The 24,008-nt window shown below is 38.0% G+C and overlaps 1 protein-coding gene across 6 annotated transcripts in view; it reads right to left on the bottom strand.

The window, feature by feature from the left end:
- Positions 1–24,008, bottom strand: part of LOC131042116 (uncharacterized) — a 137,552-nt gene that overhangs the window by 100,225 nt on the left and 13,319 nt on the right. The window lies entirely within an intron of this gene.

The raw sequence follows: 24,008 nt of genomic DNA on the forward strand, positions 1-24,008 counted from the left end.
GTAACTCATTGCAGTTCAAGTAAAATTGAGCCAAATGTTGACTTTGATGCTTTTGACAAAGAGAAATATGAAGATTGTTAAATATTAATTGTAATTTTCATTGATTAACATTTGACAAATCATTGAATTGTGAATTCATGAGTATTTTCATTTTAGCAAATTATTAGTTATTTAACCTTTTTTTATTAGCAATTACGAGTATCATTATTGTATTTTATATAACAAAAAAATTGAATTGCATATTGATTACAAATATCTTGCTCATACAAGCATCAACATGAGACCAATACATTGTCCTTGCAAGCAAACACATTAGAAATCACCTATGGAAGACCAAGAGTCACTACTTAGAAATCCACTTCTATTTAAGAACCACCTCCATATTAGAAGCCAACTATGCAAGACCAAGAGTCATAATTTAGAATTCCACTTTAGATGTTCCTGAAAGAAATTGAACTTGGGTCTCCACAATGAAAACCCAATGTTTTAACCAATTGAGCTCAACCCCTTGGACCTAATATATAATTTTAAATTTTATATTACATATTATTTATAGCCAAACCCATACTCACACCCAAGGAAAAAAAAATTGCCATAAAACCATACCTATTGGTGTGTGTTTTATTACCCACAAAACACATAATAAAATGTCCAAAGACACTCTACCCTCTCTTCAACAAAATCACCGCATATCCTAAGATTGCGAGAAGATCATATGGCGATTCCAAGCTTTCTTTTGTGAGGTCTTGATGTGTGGATAAGCTCAATGGGCATTGTGATATGCCAGTAGTACACAAAGGGGACTTACGCTTGGCTCGTTCAATTCACAATTAAGGTTTAGACAATGAAGCTCTATCGTTTGGGTCTTGGATCATGGACTTCAAGAAAACTGAAAAGGAGATCAAGGTTTAGAAGTTATAATCTATTCCTAAGAATTCAAGAGATGGTATTGACTAGGTGAAACCAATAACCACGCTTTGCTTCGCCATGCTAGGACAACTACACAAAGCGGGTGCAATCTCCAAGGGGGTGTGCTTATGATTTTCAGGTCATAAATAACTACCATCAAATCGAACAATATTCGTCCAGACAGAAGTTAAACATCCACAAAGTAAGCTCAAACTAACTTTACACAATGAACAAAAATCATGTGTTCATCAAATGTATGAGCGGAAGGATTCACCATAAATCAATACTTATCAGATCTTGCATTCGTCTAACATACATGAAATAAAATCTAAACTATGATGAAAGATAAGAACCATGCAAACTCCAAAATAAGAGAAGTAATCACCATCAATTTGAACAATGCATTACTTATTACTATTGCAGTCATAAACAACAATTTGCTTATCTCAACATGTTTTGCAACATGCTCCCATGTTTTGCTAATGAGGGGCAAGCTCAATTTATAGGCTCTTCAATTACAATTCAATGGCCACGATTGATTTCAAATCAATGATCGAGATTACAAAATAAAACCCTAAATAGGGTTTGTTATAACCAACTACCTCTCAACCAATGAGAAAATTGCATTTGGGGACACTTGTCCTTCTGCTAGATATAAACCAATAATAAAATAGAAAGTTGTTGCATTGTGGACTGTGCCTTCTAGAAGCTTCTGTGGATAAGTCAGGTTCATTGAACTTGGACATGTTGATTTGGAACAATTCGATTGGTTGGAAGATGACAAGGCGCCACTTCAGCATGTTGGATGTCCTCCTTGGTCACTTTGTTCTATTTCCATGTACTTGCCTTAGAATATCTTTCCTTACCGATGACTTTGTCCTTTGCGCTTGCTTCTTCCTAGCTTTGATCTCAAATTCCTTTCGAGATTTTGATCTCTTCTTCTCACCTGCATTTGAATCTTTGAGGTCTGGAAGTCTCCCCTTGGAGCAAATGCCTGTACTTGAATTTCTTAAAATTTTCTTTCCTGATTGCTTTGAAATTCCTCCTACTTGAATTGGACTAGTGTATTCCTCTGAATTCCCTAATTTGTGTCAAGAAATTGTCTAAGTATGGAAATTTGTTTGGAATACTCCTCTTGTATCCATTTGATTTTGATTGGGAGCTTGTCTTCAATTCCTCACGAGATGAAATCCTTCAAGAAGTTGCTTGATTGCTTCAATAGGTTTGGGATGGTAGAGGAAATCCCCCAAGAAGTCCGAAACTTTTTTTCCTATATTTTCACCAAGTTTGAGGACTTTTCTTTCTTGATGCCTTGAAATTCTTTTAAGTGCCTTGAATTTGGAGAAGAATTCCTTTGTGCTTTGCCACAATGGAGAAAATTGGAATTTTCTCTATGAAGTGTTTCCCATAAGCCAAATTTTGGCTATTCAATTTCATTTTGTAGCACCTTCATGCGGACCTTTCAACTTTAGCCAATATTTTGGCCATCTCTATGCTCGGACGAACTTTGCCTATGGATTTGTCTTCAATTCTGAATTTGGCTTGTATTAAGTAGGACAGACTCCATCCTTGGACAAGGATTTAATTCATTTCCTCTTTACTTTTCTTCTTTACTCTTCTTCATTCTTCCTATTTCCTTTCCAAAACTTAGTCAAAATTTGACTCTTTTGTTGTGGTAAACTCCACACTTAGCCATTTTTTTGTTTCCTCTTGGCAAATTCCAACACTTGGGTTGGACTTTGGACCGGAACTTAACTTTCAGTGAATTTACTTCATTGCTTGCAGTTGATATCTATGTTTGCGTTGACCATCTTGGATGAAATATTCTGCTGCAATTGACATGCTGAAGAAAAGTTCAAACATCGCAGATTTGGACAGACATTCTCCATGACAGTTGTTTCATTAAAATACCTCAACTACTTCAACCTTCTTGTTGACTGTACAGCAGATATGACAACCAAATATACATTATTTTACTAGATATTTACTTTTCATACAAAAATGTTCAATCCCACACTTGGGGGGCTGATTTCATCCAAATATTTTTGCTGACTTATTTCTTGAAAGGGACAGTATTTTAAAACCAACAAAGGCCTGTGATAATTGGATGATCAGGTTAAATCCATGAATGACTGAAAATTGGGTAATAAGGTAAAACCTCTGTAACTGGAAGACACGTGTCCAATCCCTTTCACACACCCGAAACCTCATTTTGCACCGGAGACCTCACTTCCATGTCTCCTACCATCTCCCCATCTCCTGCCTGATTTTTGGCTGTCTTGTGAGGTCTCCTCCAGGAAAATGCAAGCAAAAAGGTTAAAAACAAAACAAAAACATTGTCTACCAGCACAGTTGCTATTACCTGGAGGTGTAAAGGCCTGATTGCTTTCCTTACCTTGCTTGCTCTAAGCATACAACTCAATGAACTATTGATGTCCATCTCTCATACCACTGTAATTGTAATATCCTTTAAGGATTTAATTACTTCAAAAAATCCCTGCTCTTTATCCATAATTGACATCTGCTTACTCTGTTATTTCTGATAAAACCTTGTTTTCCTCTCACTTTCTGACATTTGGTAAAGATTTCGCTGGATTTTTTGGTTTTGTTTTATTATGAGATTTTGGTTTGGTTTCATTTTGTTACATGTTCTTGGTTTTGGCTGGATGTTTTGGTTTTGGTTTTATTTTGTTACATGTTTTTGTTTTCAAAGTTCCATGGCATGATATTTTTTGGAAATTATTGTCTCCATGTACCCCCATCTCCTATTTTTGAAAATTAGTCGTACTGGTACCAGTACCAGTCTCCAGAGTCTCAAAGTATCCCCCATCTCCTGGTGACCTTGTAAAACTCATGAATTCCTGTGATAGTGAATGATTGGATGAAACCAACAAATGCTTGTGATTGTTAGTTGATTGGGAAAAACCCATTAAGGCACATGCAACTCAAGTCATTGATATTCCTTTGAAACCCATGAGAGCTTACAATAGATTGCAATTGTGCAGCCAAGCCAAATAAAATTAATCATGATGAGGTAAATTGCTGATAGCATGTATTTATTTGTTACCTTAAATTAGCCGAGTGATGGAAATGGATTTGGTTGGAGTCCCAAATTTTATATGCTTTAACAGCAATTAACATCAAGGACTACCCATCTGCTGGGCATATCTTGGTAACGGTCTGTATTCGTATGGGATCTTACATTTTTTGTATACTGAATTATATTGAATTTTTAAGTGCTTTAGCTGTTGGCCTTGTATTTGTTGTTTATGCAGGTACAAGCAGCAGAGGGACAGTCCATACAGCTGGTGTCAAATCTGGTCTAAACAATTCCTACCAACGCACATCATTGCAAACAACAACTTCTAAAACACTGCCCCAGAAATAATACAAATCATGAGCAGCATGGCAGAGTCGATAAGCAAGCACAGCTGTAGCGTACAAATGCATATCGAAAACCAAACATAAAAATCAAAAATTGGATAAGAAAGCTAGATGCAATTTGTTTGGAGTGACTCTGTAGTGTGTACACTAACCATGCAGTTGGTTCCAGAAATGTAGAAGCTGAAATGACCTTCTGACCACTCCAAATACAAGACACAAAAAGAGGACTTATCAAACTTCAGAATAAAGGCAAATTATATTATCAAGAATGGTCAGTCAATTTGAGATGGGCAAACAACGAAAGAGGACTGACCCAAACTTAGAAATGAGATAGACAAGAAATTCACGCTTATAAACATTCTGCTTCTTATTTTTCTTAGCAACATATAGATCTCTGGTTGTAAAAAAAATTCAAAATATGGTATAATCATAACAGGAAGACTACACTAATTCCTTCCTCCCCTCCAAAAGTACCAATTATTAGTTATAATAGGCCTCAAGCATCATATCTAAGTGTTAATGATCCCAAAAGTGCCAAAAATACCCTTAGTAAGGCCTAAATATACCCTTCCTATTATATATTCAACTAAATATATTGGCTCAAAAACACAATGGAATAGCATGTACAGTAAAACCGTTCTTCAAATTAGAAAAGGAAGCTCCCTATAACAGAAAATAACCAACCTAATCCAAACAAATGAACTTGCTATTTACAGTTTGTACAGTGTTTTTGAGGTGGTTCACATGTAGCAAAGTAAATTATATTAAATAATATCGAATCCCTAAACTAAGAGCTCATAGCACACACTTAAGGGATTTAACAATGCATGAAAAATAATTAAAAAAAATAACACCCAATCTACCTTAAGAATAGATTGCTTGCATGCAAAACAAGCTTGATTATAAAATTTAGTCCTGCAATACAAAATCCCAACTTGGGTAATCTTCAAATAGATTCCTGACAAGGGTAATTATAAACTAACACCTTACAGAAATTTGCCTAAAAAGATTGATTATATTGTTATGCTCTTCTCCTTTTATTTTATCAGGCCTGATTTTCTTTCTGTTCTCCCCTTTTGCCTATGATAGTTCTGCCCTATATAGCCTTCAAGAAAATGTGTAGGGTTGCAAACTTTGCAATGGGCATCCTTCTTCATAAGACGTGTCCCTTACTATGCTGGCCAACCCACACTTGCTATAAATAAATATACATTTGGTCTGTTTATTGGTGGTTAATTAATGACTAATCCAGTCCACCAAAAAAAAGCAACCCTATATTATTATTCTTTATCTTGTTTTTAATTTGGATGTATATATATATATATATATATATATATATGTTGCGATCTGTATGAACCTAGGTGGGGCAATAGTTGAATGATCATGGAGTCTAATTCGTAATCCACCTTTTGTTGCACCACTCTGATATTATATCAAGTTGTAATTTTATGACAAGTTTTCTCTCATCTTTCATTTCTCATCACTTGAAAATGTAAAGGATTGATTTGAATTGACCCAACGTATGCACAATATCTTGGATACATCTCTTTGTTAACACAAGAATTTAACATATATTAAGGTGAGGATTAAAAGCATGATGCAATGTTCCTTTCTAAATAAATTCATATCTTTTTGGGAATTGTTAAGCATAATGCAATCATAGACACACATGGAGTAGACATGCTGAAAATGCATCAGGTATGAACCAAACATGGAGCAAACACATAAAAACACAAAGCATACACATGAAGATATGCAGACACGGAGCATACACACAACTACACCTATTGTTATATCCCTTCTTATTGCCTAGAATGTATCCATTGAGTTATTGTTACCTTGCAGGTAGGCAAGATTAAAGAAGAAAGAAATAAGTATTTGTATCTGCAATTGGCAAGTGCGTCAAAGGGTTTAGAGGAGGAAGCATGATAGGTCTGCCCGAAGCCATTCTTGCACTAAGCCCAAGATACTCACTCACACTCTTGGCCCCAATGGCAAGCATATTGGACATCCACTCGAGGCTGGTCTACCTAGTGGGGTGCTTGTATCTGCTTTCCCTATTCGTGCTTAATCCCTTTAAGTCAATAGTAGATCATTGAAGGGTTTGTTAAGGGCTAGGAAGGGGGCCTAACCCCACCTTGTCGCATATAAGCCACTTAGAGACAGAAAGAGGGCCTAACCCCACCCTTCTGCTACCATGAGCCAAGAAGAGGGCCTATCCCCACCTTGCCGCTCATAAGCCATCAGAGCCAGAAACAGGGTGTAGTAGGCATAAAATGCCTATTGTTATATTTGATAATATTTGTTATCTACCAAAGTATTAATTATTTGTATTAAGTGAGTTGTCACTCTCGGGTAGTTATGTGTCAGTTATTTGGCGATTGTGTACCTCTCGACAACCGTTGGGTCCTTTAAATATGTTGGGTACCGTCAAGGAAGGGTTACGATATAGTCGGATCTATTGTAATCCTTGGCCGACCATCTCTAGTGTTCTTCTCTATAATAATTGCATGTGCAAATAAAGATATATTAAACTGTTGTGTCTAGTATGCATTGTCATGTACATTATTATTTCCTGTATTTAATTTATCAATTGTAGTGGTAAACATTTTGGCATCGTTGCCTTAAAAGAAATCGGTCAGCCTTGAGCGATTCATGCCCATAGACCCCAATTAAGGTGAGAAGAAGCCATAGGGTGGTCAAGACCAAGCAATTAGGTAATCCCCCAACCCTTGACTGGAGGGAGCACAGGGACGATTCCGATCCTGGAAGTACTCGGAGTGTTGGGATGCTAGAGGTGGACGTGTAGAGGACACGCGCGTGGCCAAGAGTGCAAGGAAAGCACCGGAATGTAGCGGTCGAAACAGTCCACCCAGGTCCGGTACACTTAGAAGTACCCAGAGTGTTGGGGATGCTAGAGTTGGACATGTAGAGGACGCATGCATAGCCGAGAGTGCAAGGAAAGCACCAGAACGTAGCGGTCGAAACAATCCCCCAAGTTCGACACACAAGGGAGTAAGCAAGTGAGAAACCAATTTGCAAGAACTTGTCCCTCGCTGAAGACTCCTCCAATACCTTCTGAGTGAAAACAATGATGAACACCCAGGAGAAGCAGAAACTCCCAAAGTTCACGGGGGATGGATCAGAGGACCCCATACGCCATTGCAAGACATGTATAATGATATGGGAGGCGAATGGCCAAGATGACAAGGACTACTAGCTTAAGGCATTTCCCGCCACCCTTTGGGGGATTGCCATTGATTGGTACACAGACCTCGACGCTAAGCACAAGGCAAGATGGACTAATCTAAAGAAGGCACTAGAGGAGGAGTTCAAACTAGAGGGATGACAACAAGATTGTAGCAGAAACCTATAATACCAAGCAGGGTAAAAATGAGAGTGTACAAGCTTACCATCGTAGACTTAAGGAGTTGCTGGACAAGATGGAGAACCAGTCAGTCGACGAGAGGAAGAGGTGGTTCACTAAGGGATTGATTCCTTCCCTGCGCAAGAAGATGAAAGTAGTGCCTCCGTCCTCGTACGCCGATGCTCACAATCAAGCAATGGACATCGAGAGTGAAAACAAAACATCCTCTCGAGGGAAGAGGGAGGATTGATGATGACGAGAGCACCAAAGGTAACAATGATGAAGAATCCAAAACCGTACAAGCCCTTTGACAACATATGTTGAGAATGACGAAAGAATTGAAGGCCAAGAAAGGAACCAATAAAGAAAGTAATGAACTATGGTGTACTGAGTGTAAAATTGAGGGGCACATGAAAGATAATTGTCCTAAAAGGATGTTTTGTGAGATTTGCCAGGTGATGGGTCATTCAATAAAGGAGTGTCCATATAATTTGAAGACTAGAAGTACACAGGTACTCTTCACATAAGGAGAGTCTAGCCCATCGAAACCACAAAATGTATCGTCGAGCGGTTATGGAAATCAACGAGGGCGAAATCAAATATAGTACGACTACAGAGGACATCCTAATATACAGTGTTGACAATGTAGTGAATGGGGACACTTTGCGAGAGACTGCCAAAACAAGAACAACAACATACAATAATTGTGCAAATGGTCTGGATCAAGTGACCATGAAGACATCAACTATCCGAAGCAGAAGGGTGTTAACATGTTGGACATGGAGGAAGAAGAGGATGCAATCTTGGCATTTACAAGAGCATAGACAAAGAAGGCGAAGTATTCAAACTCTTGTACAAAGAAGGAACGATTCCGAGAAGGCAGAACTGAAGTAGAACAAGTGTTGGCGAAGGAACGAGTAATCTCCAATGGAACTGCATGTACGGCATTGCAGGAGTTAGAGAAGAATATAGTTCGGCAAGTGCTACAGACGACCATACCCATCAAGGTGGCAGACCTTCTTCAAACTATATCGCAACTAAGAATGGAAATTGCCAACACAAACGACACAATCACCCAAAAACAATGTAAGCCACAAGAGGAGGAACTGACGAGAAAACCACCACCCAAAGGGAATGAGGCTAGTGATCCAATGTTGCTGACGGTGAGCATCGGGCGGAAGCCAGTTGTTGTCGAGATGGAAATAATGGACCAAAACTTGGCAAACACCATCATCAACAGAGGCTCGGGAGTTAATGTGTTGCCGGAGGACACTTGGAAATGTCTGGGGAAGCCGACCCTCTAGCTGTCAACCTTCCACTTGGTAGGTGTCGACCAACATGGCATCGAGCCGTTGGGAACGTTGATGGCACAAAAAGTAATGATTGGGACAACAATTTTTCTTGGACTTTGTAGTCATCCCATTACAGAAGAAGACATATGATCCACTCCTTGGGAGGGGATGGTTGATTACTGCCAAGGCAAATCATAATTGGAAGCGGAACACACTCTCGATCGAGAGTGATGGAAGGAAGCACATCATTGATTTGGGGAACCAAGCGGTGAGTGAAGAACTAGCATCCTCTGGCTCAGAGTCCAAGGGTGGAGAGTTAGGTATGGACGAAGGGAGGAAAGGCACGGAACCCAACAATGAAGGGGTGCTCGAACAGGAAGATTGTTATGAAGATGAGACAAGTTCCCTGAATGGACTATTCCATTGGGAAATGGAGGACTGCGAGGTATTTTCACCAACATGTAATTTTCTTGAAGCTACAACTCATAGTGAAGAGCAACCGATGAAAGCATGTAAAGTTATGAATGATACATCTGGTAGTACAAAGATGGAAAGTGGAAGGGAAAAGCCCACAAAGAAAGAATAGAGGTTGTACGAACAAGGGGACCCACACGCGACAATAGACAAATCATATCCATACGGAGTCAAATTGTACAAAAGCGTAATGTTTAAAAACATGGAATTGAGAGAAGATATTAAACAAAAGGAACCATACCGGCAGAGACAAGAACACTACACAGGAAGTCCGTACACCATACAACAACACAAAGATTGGCCCCAAGGTTATTTTCGTACACCGTACGAAAGGCAAGAAGTGGTCATGCAAGGAGCAGGTCATTTACCGTATGGGCACGACAATCAAACGGAATCACAAGTAGTTGGAGAGTGCTTCATCTGTACGGAATTGCAGATTGACAAAGAAGTCTTCATCCATACGCCATAAGGGAAGAGAAGTTAGTGCAAGGAGTTTTCATGACATCTAAAAAAGCCTGTACAGTGGCTAGAAGAAAGAAATATGTACGAGGGGTCTGTATGACGATTGAAGAGGCACGTACGATGTCTGGAGGAGATAGGTCTGTACATGGTGGCGACTTGGCATAGTGAAACGCACAACAGGAAGTTTCCAAGGATGTCATATAGAAAAGAGGGGAACACACCGTACGGGTATCACCATCCATACATTGTTTGATCGAGGGAGGAAGCAAAGCTATACAGAAACATACCATACAAACATGAACACTGTACGGATAAGCAAAGTCAAGGAGGTCACTGAGTCGTATGGAAACATACCGTACACACAAGAACACCATACAGAGAAGCAAGCAGAAGAGTTCATACACACAGGGAGTCTAGTAGTACAACCTTTACCGTACATGAGAGAGTTGTATGTAAAGAAGAGAAGGTCGTACGTGAGTACACCGTACAGGCAAGTGGGGAGGATGTTGTACAAAGAAAAGATAAACAAGTCGTACGGAAAGCAATCCTGCACACCATACAAAAGGGGAGACAATAAGCTGTATGGATATGAAAGCTCGTACATGGAACCAGCTCACATACTGTACGAACAAGAGAAGAGGATGCATGGGTTGAGGCCGTACATGGCAGAAGAGAAGTTGTACGATACAGAGGAGTCATACTTGAATTCAAAGACACTGTTCAAAAACACTAAATCGTACATAAGTAATGAGTCAAGGCTGCGAGTAAAAGTTGCAAATCATGTGGAAATGCCACTTGCGTTGTGGTTGAACATTGTGAAACCTCCATTTTTTGGCTTCATCAACAATGTTTTTGGCATCTTAAAAAAATCACAAAATCATGTGCACCATGGAGTTCCGAGTGGTTTTGAAGGTCGTAAATTGGTTTTCGTGAGGGGAGCGCACCCTGGGCACTACCCCAGGACCCCGCGAGGGGCGCTGCCCCTCGACCCCAAAAGGGGCACTACCCCTTGACCCCGCTAGGGGCACTGCCCCCAAACCCCCATTTGATTTGGCTAGTACACTACAAGTTGGGGTTGTCCAGTCCAAGTCATTGTCCATCATTAATCTTCCCGAATATTACTTGATGTTTACTTGTCTAGATGATGACTTTTTCTTTTGGGAGGGATGATGTCGTCAACATAAAATGCCTATTGTTATATTTGATAATATTTGTTATCTGCCAAAGTATTAATTATTTGTATTAAGTGGGTTGTCACTCTCGAGAGTAGTTATGTGTCCCTTAGTTGGCGGTTGTGTACCTCTCGGCAACCATCAGGTCCTTTGAATATGTTGGGTACCACCAAGGAAGAGGTTCGATATAGTCGGATCTATTGTAATCCTCGGCCGACCATCTCTGATCTTCTTCTCTGTAATAACTGCATGTGCGAATAAAGATATATTTTACTACTGTGTCTGGTAAGCATTGTCATGTACATTATTATTTCTTGTATTTAATTTATCAGTTGTAGCAGGTAAACAGAGGGCCTAACCCCACCTTTCTGCTCCCATTAGCCGGGAAGGGGGCCTATCCCCACCTTGCCACTCATAAGCCACTTAGAGCCAGAAAGAGGGCCTAACCCAACCTTTCTACTCCCATGAGCCAAGAAGGGGGCCTAACCCCACCTTGCTGCTCACAAGCCATTTAGAACCAGAAACAGAGCCTAACCCCACCTATTTGCTCCCATATCTTGTCATACATAGTTCTTAGCTAGGTCACTAGGCTTCTTAAACATGCTATGTCTTCATGTTAATGAAACTTGGACAGTCCACTTTAAGATGTCATGAATGACTGACTTATGACAGTCATTTTGTTCTTTATAACTGCCTATAGCCCTGAGACATTATACCCACTGTCATGTGACTATGTTTCTTGTAGTTGCCCTTTATCACTTCATAACTATGCCATCCATGATTTCTTCTATAATTTCCTGACTGTCCTTCATGGCATGTTGTTTTCACTCATTAGCCTACTGTTACTGTCATGTTTCAACAAACATGCATGACAGTCATAATGGTGTCCCTGTTTTCATATAGATATTACTGCCCTTTAAATGGCTTTTCTTGCATGATTTTAACAACATCTCTACTCTCACTCTGCCTCAACACTTTACTGGGACAGCCTTTGTTATACACTCTGTTGTAGACATGCTTATTCCATTTAACATTTCTCATGAGGCTTATGGAAAGCAATTTTACTATTCTCAGATCCTTGTAACCTTTTCTTTTCATGTTTGACTATCATATTGCCAAAGATTTTCACTATTTGATCATTTGAGACAACAACCTACAGACATTGACAACGTCACACTACCCTTCTAGACTTCACACTGTGATTTTCAGGTCTCTACAAAAAGCTTCTCTCTCTTCCAATAAGGTACTGTCTGTCATTTCACTGTTCTTCTTTGTTAGCTGCAACTTAGGAGAGAAAATTCGCATAGCCCTGTCACAGTCTTTGAATGCCTTTTTACCACCCTTGACTCTTCATAAGGTTCCTCTACCATTTCTTCTTAGTTCTATATCCACTAAACCTGAACAGCCAGCTCTTTCCTCCTCCTTCAATTGATTTGTCACAAGGTAAGAAGACTTTCTTCTCTCAACTTCACTTTGGTTTTGCTAATTAGATCTGGTGTCCAAGCTCAAAGATTGACTTAACTTAGACATAAGACCTTCATTCTTTCCCAAAAGAACTTTCTTATCTCTATCTCGGGCATTTCTTATGTAATCCATTAACAGTTGTGTTGATGAATTGCATAATATTTGTTTAACAGCCTCAATGATTTGAAAATTTTTACTTACTTCAATAGGAATGTTCCTTCAATATTTGTAAACACTTTTTATTCTTATCCTATAAGGCCGACACATGTCTTTCAGGCCATGTTAACAAATTAAAACTGTCCAATTCACAGGATCTTGAGCACTGACACAGTGCTTGATTCTAATGAAAACAGAATTTTACCCTTTCTAGAGCTCTTAAAGCCCTTTGACTAAGTTGCATCAACTACTTTTTGCCCCTCAGGTTGGCAGGAACCATGCTCTCATACCAATTGTAATGTCCCCTTTTGGGAATTACCCTAGATTTTACCCACAAATGAACAATAATACTACAGCCTGCAATAATTAAGGATTTATGTTCTGATTCCTTATTCCATTACGGATCTACTCTTATTGTGCTTTTGAACTGCTCTTCTACTTTTATTTTGTCAGATCTGATTTTCTTTCTGTTCATTCTCAAGATGATTGAAATGTCATTGAGGATCATTTCCATGATTCTCTGCCTCGAAAAGCACTCTCCAATGACTATCAATAAATGCTCAACCATCTTATTAATGTTAGCTAATGTTACAAGATCCAAAGACTGTCAATGGTAAGTTGGTAACACATATCAGGAGTATGCTAAGGTATTAGTGTTCTATTCTCAAAACTATACCTTGAAAATTTTAAGTGTAATGCTTACAAACACACTAATGTGATGATATTGATATCTGCGATCACCTATTGCAATTTGTTGAACACTATCTTGCTGAAATGGAAAGTCCAAGCCAAACCTGCTACCGAATTCTTATATTAAAACCTTTTGTAATGTCCCCTTCCTAATTGCCCTAGAGTTCACCCTAGAATCACCATTGCAACAAATTAGGGTTAGGGTAACATCTTAACAAATAAAATATCTCTTTGAATAGGGTGATCCTGGATCAAAATCCAGCAACAATAATATAAGAAACACACACACACACATATTCATTATTAGGGTTAGCTCATAACACATAATACTCATATAATATCAATAGCATCATTTCAAACACGTTAGGGTGTGGAAGAAGTATGATAGGTCCGCCTGTAGCTGTCCCACACTAAGCCTTTGCCCCTCTTGGCCCCAATGGAAGGCAACTTGGACATCCACTCGGGGTGGGTGCTTGTACCTGCTTTCCCTATTCATACTTCATTGCCTAAGGTTAATAGCCAATCACTGTAGGTCAAAGTGGGGATCGTATGGGGATTCCTTGATTGTCCTATCTAAGCCCAAGAGCGGAACTTTGGCCCTCTTGGCCCCGGTGGCAGACAACATGGACATCCACTCAGGGTGCTGTTGTGACCATTTCACACATCACACCATTGCAAAATGAGGACCCCCACTTTTTCTGCTTTCTAGATTAGTTTTTCAATATTTTGGCTATTAGCTTTTCTTTTGTAAGATGTGCAGTCGCTCAAGAACTTATCAAGTTAAGTCACTTTTGATATGAAAATTTGGCTAAACCATGAAAGTGAGTCAAGCTATCCTAGGCTAGAACACCCCATCCTAGACTCAATCACTACAGACTAGAACATCAATCGTTCCAAGCTAGATCACTACTTGTTCAAGGTTATAACCGCTCTATCTTTTGACTTAAAACATTTACACAATTCAATTGTTAAGTTGTTTTAGGCTAGAACACAAGGCATTCTAAGCTAGGAAACTACTCGTTCTAGACTAGAACACCCTGTTCTAGGCTAGAACACCTGTCTTTGACCAAAACACCTCATCTTCTCCATTCTACATTCAAGATGAATTTTAAAGAGGAAAAGATTTAAATGATGGATGAAGAGCATTTGATAAAGGGGGATCGCATAAATGGAGGCATTTAAAATCGATACCCATAGTGTTGTAAGGTCGATGCGGATCATTAAATGCGATGTGGCCAGCTTGAAGTTCTAAGCTGGGCTATTAATGGTAATTGTGAATTGGGATACAAAACTCGAAGTTGTTTTGGCAAAATTGATTGAGCCACATTTAATGAATGGGGTGCACTCTATGAACAATAACAATGCATTTGAGATCTACAATGCTGAGTCAATTCAATCAATGCAACTGATAAAAAGCAAAGAGACTAAGCGATTTCATGTATTGCAAAACTCGAAGACCTTTTGGGGATTAATTGTAATGCATTTAATATAACACCTTGTATGCATTTAATGGACGACATGATTCAAAATTAGAAAGGCACCAGCGATTTGCAATAAAGCACTTTCATTTAAAAGATGAAAATGGCGATTATATGACATTAAATGAAAGATTGCTAACGATTTGTGATGAAGTATTGGCCTCTTTAAACAGCTATAAGCCTGAAATTGATCATTTCATTTGATCAATTTGAAATTGATATTGCTCTTAATTATGCAATCTGACTTTCTGTCTGATCATTAGTAACTTGATTTGATCAGCGAATTGCTTATTAGAGCAATCTGATTGTGATGTACCTATGAAGGCAATCCTTACTTCAGAGGCAGCGATTTTGTTTTGATCTTCATTGGTAGTGATTTATATTACATACTCCTGCGATTTTGGAGACTGAGTAGGGCAATTTTGGGTTCCTCTTCATTGTCCAGCGATTTTGAGATTATCATTTTCACACACAGTGACTGCATCTAGAGAGCAATTTCGAATTTATGATCAGCGTTTTGATCATCAAATTTGCCTAGCAAACCCCTCTTTTGACCAGCGACTGTCTATTTTGGAGGTGCACTTGTCACTGTTAGACATCAGCAGGATACAGCGAATTCATTTGACAGCAAATTCATCTTGCAAAGGTGGCGAACTTATCACTATTTGAATCACAGCAGATTTGTTTGCGGTGAAATTCATAATCAAGGTGACAGTGTTGTTTGTTGATAGCAGCAAATTGAAGCGATTCACATTTTGTTTCACAGAGATATGCCTCGACAGCAACTTCTGAGATCAAGTCCGATTACACCAAAATCACTTCATAAGCCTGGGCTATTTGATATCCAGCGAAAGCACTAAGTGTGATCAGCCAGTTTGGAAGAGATCACAGTGCCTACATCAAGGTTTGTCCAAGGTCCAGCAATCAATTGAAGGTACACTCAGCTATAGAGGTTATTTGGTCAAAAGTGCAGAAACATTGATATATCAGCTCGCTTTGAGATAAGTTGCAGATCTGAAACAAGGCTTATTTCCCCATTTTGGTGTGAAATCGGGCTTCATTTTGTGAATGATTCAATATCTTACTTATTTCCTTCACTAGATTTTGTCTTAGATGTTTTGTATTATGATCACCTTAGAGCTTTTTACAAGGCATTATCATTGCCTTGGGGCGACATATTCAATTGAGGGCTAGAAATGCATCCAAGGGTTTTAAGCTTATCATTCTAAGGTTTGGAATTCTTAGCCTAGATGATTGATTTCTATTTGCACGCAAATATAATTTCATAAAACTAACTTAGACAACTCTTACAAGTAAAGGATGGCTCGAACATGACAAACCTTCATCAAGAAGGACATGCCACTTCAAGTTTTTACAAGGAAGCTGTTGGGATCTTCAAGTCGCAAGCTCATACAAGGAAGGAATAGGAGTCATATACATCAAGAGTAATACAAGAAGACTCCACTCATTCTAGACTAGAACATGGTCCGTCCAAGACAAGAACACAATCTGTCCTAGACTAGAACAGGATCCATCCAAGGCAATGACAGTAGGAATAATGAAGATAAAAGCAACATCAAGGCAAAGTAGTAGTTATCAACATCAAGCACTCAAGGTGGAAATTTTCACAATCTTGAATTTCCTTCGGAAATCCAAGAATCATTGTCAGTATAGCCAGATGATAGCTCAAGAATGCAAGTGATCAAGACAAGAGATAGTTTCAGAAGAGTTAATCAAAGTTAGAAGATCAACATGAGCAAAGTCATCATCATATCAGGAGCTTGGACATGTTGAATATCAAGAGATATGCCTCATTCATCTACACTTGTGATAAGTTACCAAAATCAAGCAAGCTGAGGCAGCGCCCAGTCATCATTTATCCAATCATATTATTCTAAGATAAGACGTCCAAATTCAATGTACCTAACTCATCCATCAAAAGAAGATAACTACTACATGTGCACAAAGTCTGATGCACCTACCGTCATCACCTATTGGTTGAATTTTCAAAAAAGGACATGTGTCCCATTAATTGTAAATTTATCATTCGTCAAGCATTAAATGCTTTACAATGGGTGTAACAAACCCTAATTAGGGTTTCTATCTTTCAATCTTGGCCATTGATTGTGAATTGATCTGAGCCACTAAATTGTAATGAGAGCACTATATAAGGCTCCACTTCTTCATTTGTAAAAGTTAATAATTAATAGCGAATAGATGATAGAGTAGAAATAGCAGTTAGAGTAGAGTAGGAAGAGAAAGCAAAGATTGTTGCCATGATATTGTTGCAAGAAGCATGTAAACTTCATTGAAGATATGGTGAAATATATATGTTGATTCAACAATTTGCATGGTCTCTATTTCTCAATTTATTTTCATGTTATTTAGATGAATGGAAGAACTTTGTGTATGATCAATGGTGAAATTCGTGAATCCATACTACTAACACATTGCCAATGGTAAAGTGCCTTGCGTAGTCAACTAGATCCATCTTAGCCAAAGCTTAACTTCAATTATCGCTTCTTCATTGATATGCATCAACTTGATGGTGTCTATGATTTTAGTGGTGATATGAAAATCATAAAGCTATCCTTAGGAGATTGCACTAGACTTGTGGAGATGTTCATTGCATGTCGAAGCAAGACTTAGTTGGGTTTCATCAAAGATCGTCCATTGTTCTCACATTCCTAGATTTAGATTAGTTTCCTAAACCCTACCCCTTTTTCCCTTTTTTTAAATCAAGTGAAATCCCACGTTCCAGCATCATTCGAGCATTCAAGCATTCAATGTAAGTCCACCTTGTGATCCCAGCAAATATCACATCAAATACAACTGATTCTATCCAAGAGCATGTCAAAAGCAGACATTCAAGAACCTTGGAGTCGTCCCACTTCATCACATAGCTTAGCATTTGGGAGTCTGTGTTCAAGAGGGGATAGAATACTTAGTATTTTATTCTGTGTTGCATAGTGCGTAAAAACACCATTAACAGGTCCCTACCTAGATGGCAATCTCCTCTTCCATACACCTACTTCCTTAATGGGGGTTTACATGCAGATGTATTAAATAAGACACATGCAGTTCTTAGCACACATATATACAAGTACAAGAAATAGATATTGAGAATTAATGCAAGGTAAATGTATATATGCACACAATGCACATAGATTCAGATTGTTAGGTACCACTTACAATAGGACTCAACCAAACTGAGGAGAATCTGGTCTATTAATATTTCTGCTGATCTCACAGTGCTGAGTCTGATTTCTGTTCGTTGTCCTTAGCCTTAATTTCTGAGGATGGGACTCCCCATCAATTACCAATGCCTGATGATAGTTGATATAATAAACTGAAGGTGTATTTATCTGAGTTCTCCTTGATGCTTCCTCCTTCACCAATCCGTCTATCCTTCTTATACCCTTCTCAATCACCGAAGGGATATGATGCTTGAAAGATGGTGTCTCTTCAAATGTTGCTTTCTTAATTATGGGTTGCCTTTAACAAATTGTTAATTGTCTTAAAGAATTGCATCATATTCCCATGAGGGTTACTTGTCTTTACTACGGTTTTGTCCCTTAATTACTCCAATTGCCTGTGATATCATTTAACCTCAGATTTTCACGAGGAGACAAGATGGATATTCACCCCAAGGGACATGACACCTTCTTTGATAACAAAAGCTGCTGATAATAATTGCTGCTTTACTTTCAAATGAAGGAATGGAACCAAAATGAAGGCATTGTTTCAAAAACTAAATACTGCTATATCCATCCTTCAAACACCTGTTCATGGATCCCACATTTCTTCCCTTTATTTTGACTAAAAGGATTCATCCCTCTACGAGTGTGCCCGTATTAACATCCAATCCTACACAAATTTACAATGTCTGCCAACCCCTTACTAGGACATAGTACTATATGTCCTAACAAAATCTCATAACAAAAACCTAGTTAGCCTTCACTAAGGTAGTACAACCCTTCGTATGCATAGAAACTTTGATTTGACAAAAATCGGGTCCTCTTCTTATGGGCCCATGACTCAAAACAGAGTTTGCAAAATTCTACTTAGATGAAAATGTCAATGTTCTTGGCTGCAACTATTCACATGTCTTCAAGTTTCAACCATTAATATTTGCCTTCCTTCACTATGGCACATGACTGGGAAAATGCCTTCCGAATCTTAACTTCAAAACCTAGTCAGCCCTCCTTTAAAGGCACATGATTATATGTTAGTTTACAATGTACATGAGTTTTCATTTCAAAATCCATCATATACACTAGCACATGTGACACCTCATATTGCACACGATTTTAACTTCCAATAATGTACTACTTTTTGTTAGGTGCACAACTGATAATTAGGGCACCTTTTTTGCTTTTGTTTTTGACAATTTATTGGTTCCTTATAGAGTGCACACATCTAACCTCAAAGTCCAGCAGATACTGTTTCAATATATCATGTATGCTCGTGGGTGCACTCCAATCTAGTTAACTGCAATCTTCAACTACAAACAAAATTTCTGTCCTTCAAGACTGCAATAATAATGCTAAAATAATTGCAAATGCTATAGTTGATTATGAGCTCCTATTGAAACTTTAATGATGTGCTCATTATGACTAGGGTGCAAACCTAATGTCTTAATGAGTGTTTTTGAAATCTTTATTTGTTAATCTTGTGAAGCCATGAATAAAAGACTTAACAAAACAACATAGATGACCATAACCACGATTTGAAACACAACTCAAGCTTGAAAAAACAAGAAAGCTTTAGTTTGAAACGTGGCACAATTCAAAAAAAAAATCCAAATGTTGATTGTCTAAGGACCACAACATATTCTTGTGACACACAAGTGATGGTATGATGAAAGAATAAGGATCCGGTCAACTACTGAAAAGGAGGGGTGAATCCATAGATAGAAAAACTAATAAACTTTCACCTAACTCTTGAAACAACCTCTCAAAGTAATCTTTAAACTGACAAGTTAAACCTGTTGATACATAATAGCTTCAGTAAAATAAATGATTGAATGGGAGATAAATGAAGTCTCCCATTCAATCATCTATCTCATCGATAGATAAATTCGGATCTCACTGATTATTCCTTTATCTGATATTTATGTTATAATTGCTCTCCTTATTCTGTTACAGCATTTATCAATTATGTTACTCATGCAAACTGATGATTAAATTAAGTGCAAACTATTAAACTGATAAACCGATAATGATCGGGTCTTATTCTAACCCTCCCGATTCATTATCGGGTTACCACTTTAATAGCCACCGAATTTACAATGATCGGGCTTAATGCATTCCACCGACTAACTAATGTTATCGAGGTAAATTAATTGATAACCGACTAACTTAAGTTATCGGGTTTAAACCGCTTTAATTGCCATTGAGTAATATTGCCACCAATTACCATCGGCCTAGTTATATTGATAACCGAAATGATATCGGTTCATTTGCATGGCACCGATTAAACAATCGGTTATGGAGGGACACGACCAAGGGGTATCTTGGTCGATCATGTCCAAAGGACATGATCGATCAAAGCACCACTTGATCGGTCCCCTCCATGATATATATACACCGATAAAATGTTGTGGAGAGAACATAGAAAACATTAATGCTCTCTCTCCACCTGCAACAAAGAAAAGAAATCAGATTTATTATATTGGGAAATTACGTATACTTGAAAGGAAAATTACTTTGAATATAACTTGCACCTTGAATTGAAAATTGAAATACATTTACAAAACCACTAAACTATAAATGCAATATCACTGTCAGAATAATCTTCAATTTAAAACTGATTGTCTCTTACAACTAATAACAGTAAACAACTTGAAACTCACAAACATCCAAATACATTTACTTGACATAAGTAAAACCTTATTTCAGATTTCTACCGATTATCATGACATATCAAAGTGGATTAAGTAGTTAAGCAAATCAAACATAAAAAACATAACCACAAAAACATTCACCACTTAACACAATATTTTTGACGTGGAAACCCAAATGGGAAAAACCACAGTGAGATGAGACTCATAAGATAACTATCTGAACTCTCCCGAAGTTCGCCCTGTTAGGAGCCAAGCCTGTTAAAGCTTTTACAAAAAGTCCTGTTAAGAACAGATCCTGTTAGGGACCACCCGGTTAAGGGATTGACTATAATGCCTTGTTAGAAGCAATACCCTGTGAGAAGTAACCTCAATAGAGGATTTGAAATCCAAGCTAATGGACCACCTGGTTAGAGGATTTGAATAACATCAAGCTTGTTAGAGCTTACCCGGTGAAGGGATTTTACTGTTGTAATTGTTAGAAAACAACAGGGGTTTGCTGATCTGTTTGAATAGCACTACACTTGCTTGATCAGATCCTTTTCATGCTCCTATCTACCTTTACTCAAACTGCAGATACATCATTCGGTTCGGCAACCACAGTCAACTACAACTTTGCCAACACACTAAAACAAAACAATTCATCAATCTTATAAACAAATCAATTAGGTCGATAACACAACAAAAAACCTAAATCTCTCATAGAGATTACAAACAAGTCGGTTCAGGTATGACTGTTGGTATTTTGGTATGGTTTTGTCATTGATGTCAACACCTACTGAAAACTAGCACTTTGAGATCAAGCAACATTCACCGGCAAGCAAGTAACTATTGCACAATTACTGAAATATAGTTCACCGACAGGATATAATGTTCACCGGTATCTGGAATGATATGGAAGACACTTCGTAATGTCGAAGACATCATGTGGACATTTTGTTTTGAAGAATTAATCATTGGTATATTCATATTTGCATATTTGTTTTTACCAGCAAATAGGTCCAAGGTATCTAGGGTTACACCGGTAGGTTTATCTTTTCCAGATCAGCATGGCACGCTATGGAGATGATTTATTATTAATGTAAATGCATCAAACCGACATGTTTAATCGATTATTGCATCAGATATTATATTGTATGTAAAATGATTTTATTGTAATATCTTGTAGACTCGACCTACTAAAATTGGTCTTAGGTTATGGTATAAATGTAAGATCAAGTGTGGAATGCGAAAAAGAATTGAGTGAAGGTATATGCGAGATTAAGCAGAGAAATACACGAAGACATCATTTGAAGGTGAAGCTAGGTTTTTGTATAAGCATATCAGCATTACACCGGTACTGAATCCAGCATATGAAGATGTTATTTTGTACAGTACATTTTTATTGGATTTAACCATCCAACTGTAGTCAGTGAGACTCCCATTTTGTGATTGAGCAGTGAGCTCTAGGCTGTTGGCCTTTCTGCATGTGCAGACCTCATTTATGTACACTTACTATCTGCAGTGGTATCATCTGATTGTGGGTAAGGTTTCCCATCGTGGTTTTTCCCCTTACAGGGTTTCCACGTACAAATATTGGTGTTATGTGTTGTGGATGACTTTATGTTTATGTTTCATGCATTAATACTTACCGGTATAGCAATTTACTGTTAACACTGTCTACCGGCATACTTAACTGGTTTACCGATATTAAGCATTAAGTTGGTTAATTGGTTTTTGGTTTGAATTTATTAGACAACTGATTCACACCCCCCCCCCCCCTCTCAGTTGTCTCTGAGACCTAACAATTGGTGTCAGAGCTTAGTCCTCTCTTGCAAAAGTTTAACAACTTGAGGAGATCCAATGTCTACTAATTACTTCAAGAAGGACAGTCCTAAACTTGATGGAACCAACTATGGGATATGGAAGATCAAAATGGAGACACATCTGAATTGCATTGGCAAAGACATCTGGGAAGTTACAAAGAATGGTTATACTACTGCTGTAGCTGGTTAGACTGTTCCAACTACCTTAGCTAAAGATGAAGAGAATGATTGCAAAGCAAGAGAAGCACTTTTGAGCGCATTATCAAATCAACAAATCATGGGATTATCAGATAGGTCTACTGCTAAAGCTATTTGGGATCATTTGGAAACACTAAATGAAGGAGATTCCACAATTAAGATTGCAAAACTTGAAAGCTTCTGAGTCAGGTATGAACATCTGAAAATGGAAGAAGATGAAAGGATTTCTGCTTTTATGGAAAGAGTAAATGAAATTGTTTTGGGTATTAAATGTTGTGGAGGAACTTTGAGTGAGGATGAAATTGTTTCAAAAATCTTAAGAGGATTGCCACCGGCATATAAAATGAAGGTTACTGCTATAAATGAGTTGAGAACAATGCCTAATACATCCGTAACTAGGGATACATTGATTGGAAAACTTTCAGCCTTTGAAATTGAGGAATTTGGTCCTATTGCTACTATAAAAACTGATTTGGCCTTTAAAGCATCAACATCATCTGCTCCATCATTTGACAAATCAGACTGGAGAACCTTTTATGCAAGAGAACTTGAAGAATCCAGAAAGGAGAATGAAGAGCTTGAAGAACTTGAAGCACTATTTGCAAGGAAAATGCCAAAAGGGCCAATTGGAAGTAAGTATGAAGGTAAAGCACCCTTTAAATGTTTTAACTGCAATAAGATTGGTCATATGGCTTCAAGATGCCCTGATAGACATGCTAGACTAAGAAAAGAAGCTAGAAGAACATACAAGCCTAATCCTGAATATCAGAGATACAGATTTAAGAACAAAGACAAATCCTATTACATTGTTGATGAAGGTGTGACTGATGATTCTAATGAGGATCCAGCAGACAATGGATGGGTTTTTGTTGCTATAACAGAGGATCAACCAACACCTATTGCTCAACCGGTAGAACAAGCCCTAGCAGCTAAAGTTGAAGCAAAGGATGAATGGATCATTGACTCAGGATGCTCACATCATATGACAGGAGACAAAAGCAAATTCTTGAACTTTCAAGAATACAATGGAGGTTTAGTAAGGTTTGGAGATGACAAAACCTGTTCAATCAAAGGTAAGGGTTCAATATCTCTTGATGGTAAGCATAACACTGACAATGTCTACTATGTTGAAGGATTAAAGCATAATCTTTTAAGTGTTGGTCAATTAGTTGAGAAGGGATTTCAGTTACAATTTAAAAATGGAAAATGCAAAATCATGAATAAAACTAGTTTGAAAATTGCAACCGGTAATCATACTAGAGGCAATATCTTTCATTTGAATAACAGTGAAAAGGCATGCTTGATTGCACATATA

This window comes from Cryptomeria japonica, chromosome 10 (assembly GCF_030272615.1).
Source record: "Cryptomeria japonica chromosome 10, Sugi_1.0, whole genome shotgun sequence".
NCBI lineage: Eukaryota > Viridiplantae > Streptophyta > Pinopsida > Cupressales > Cupressaceae > Cryptomeria > Cryptomeria japonica.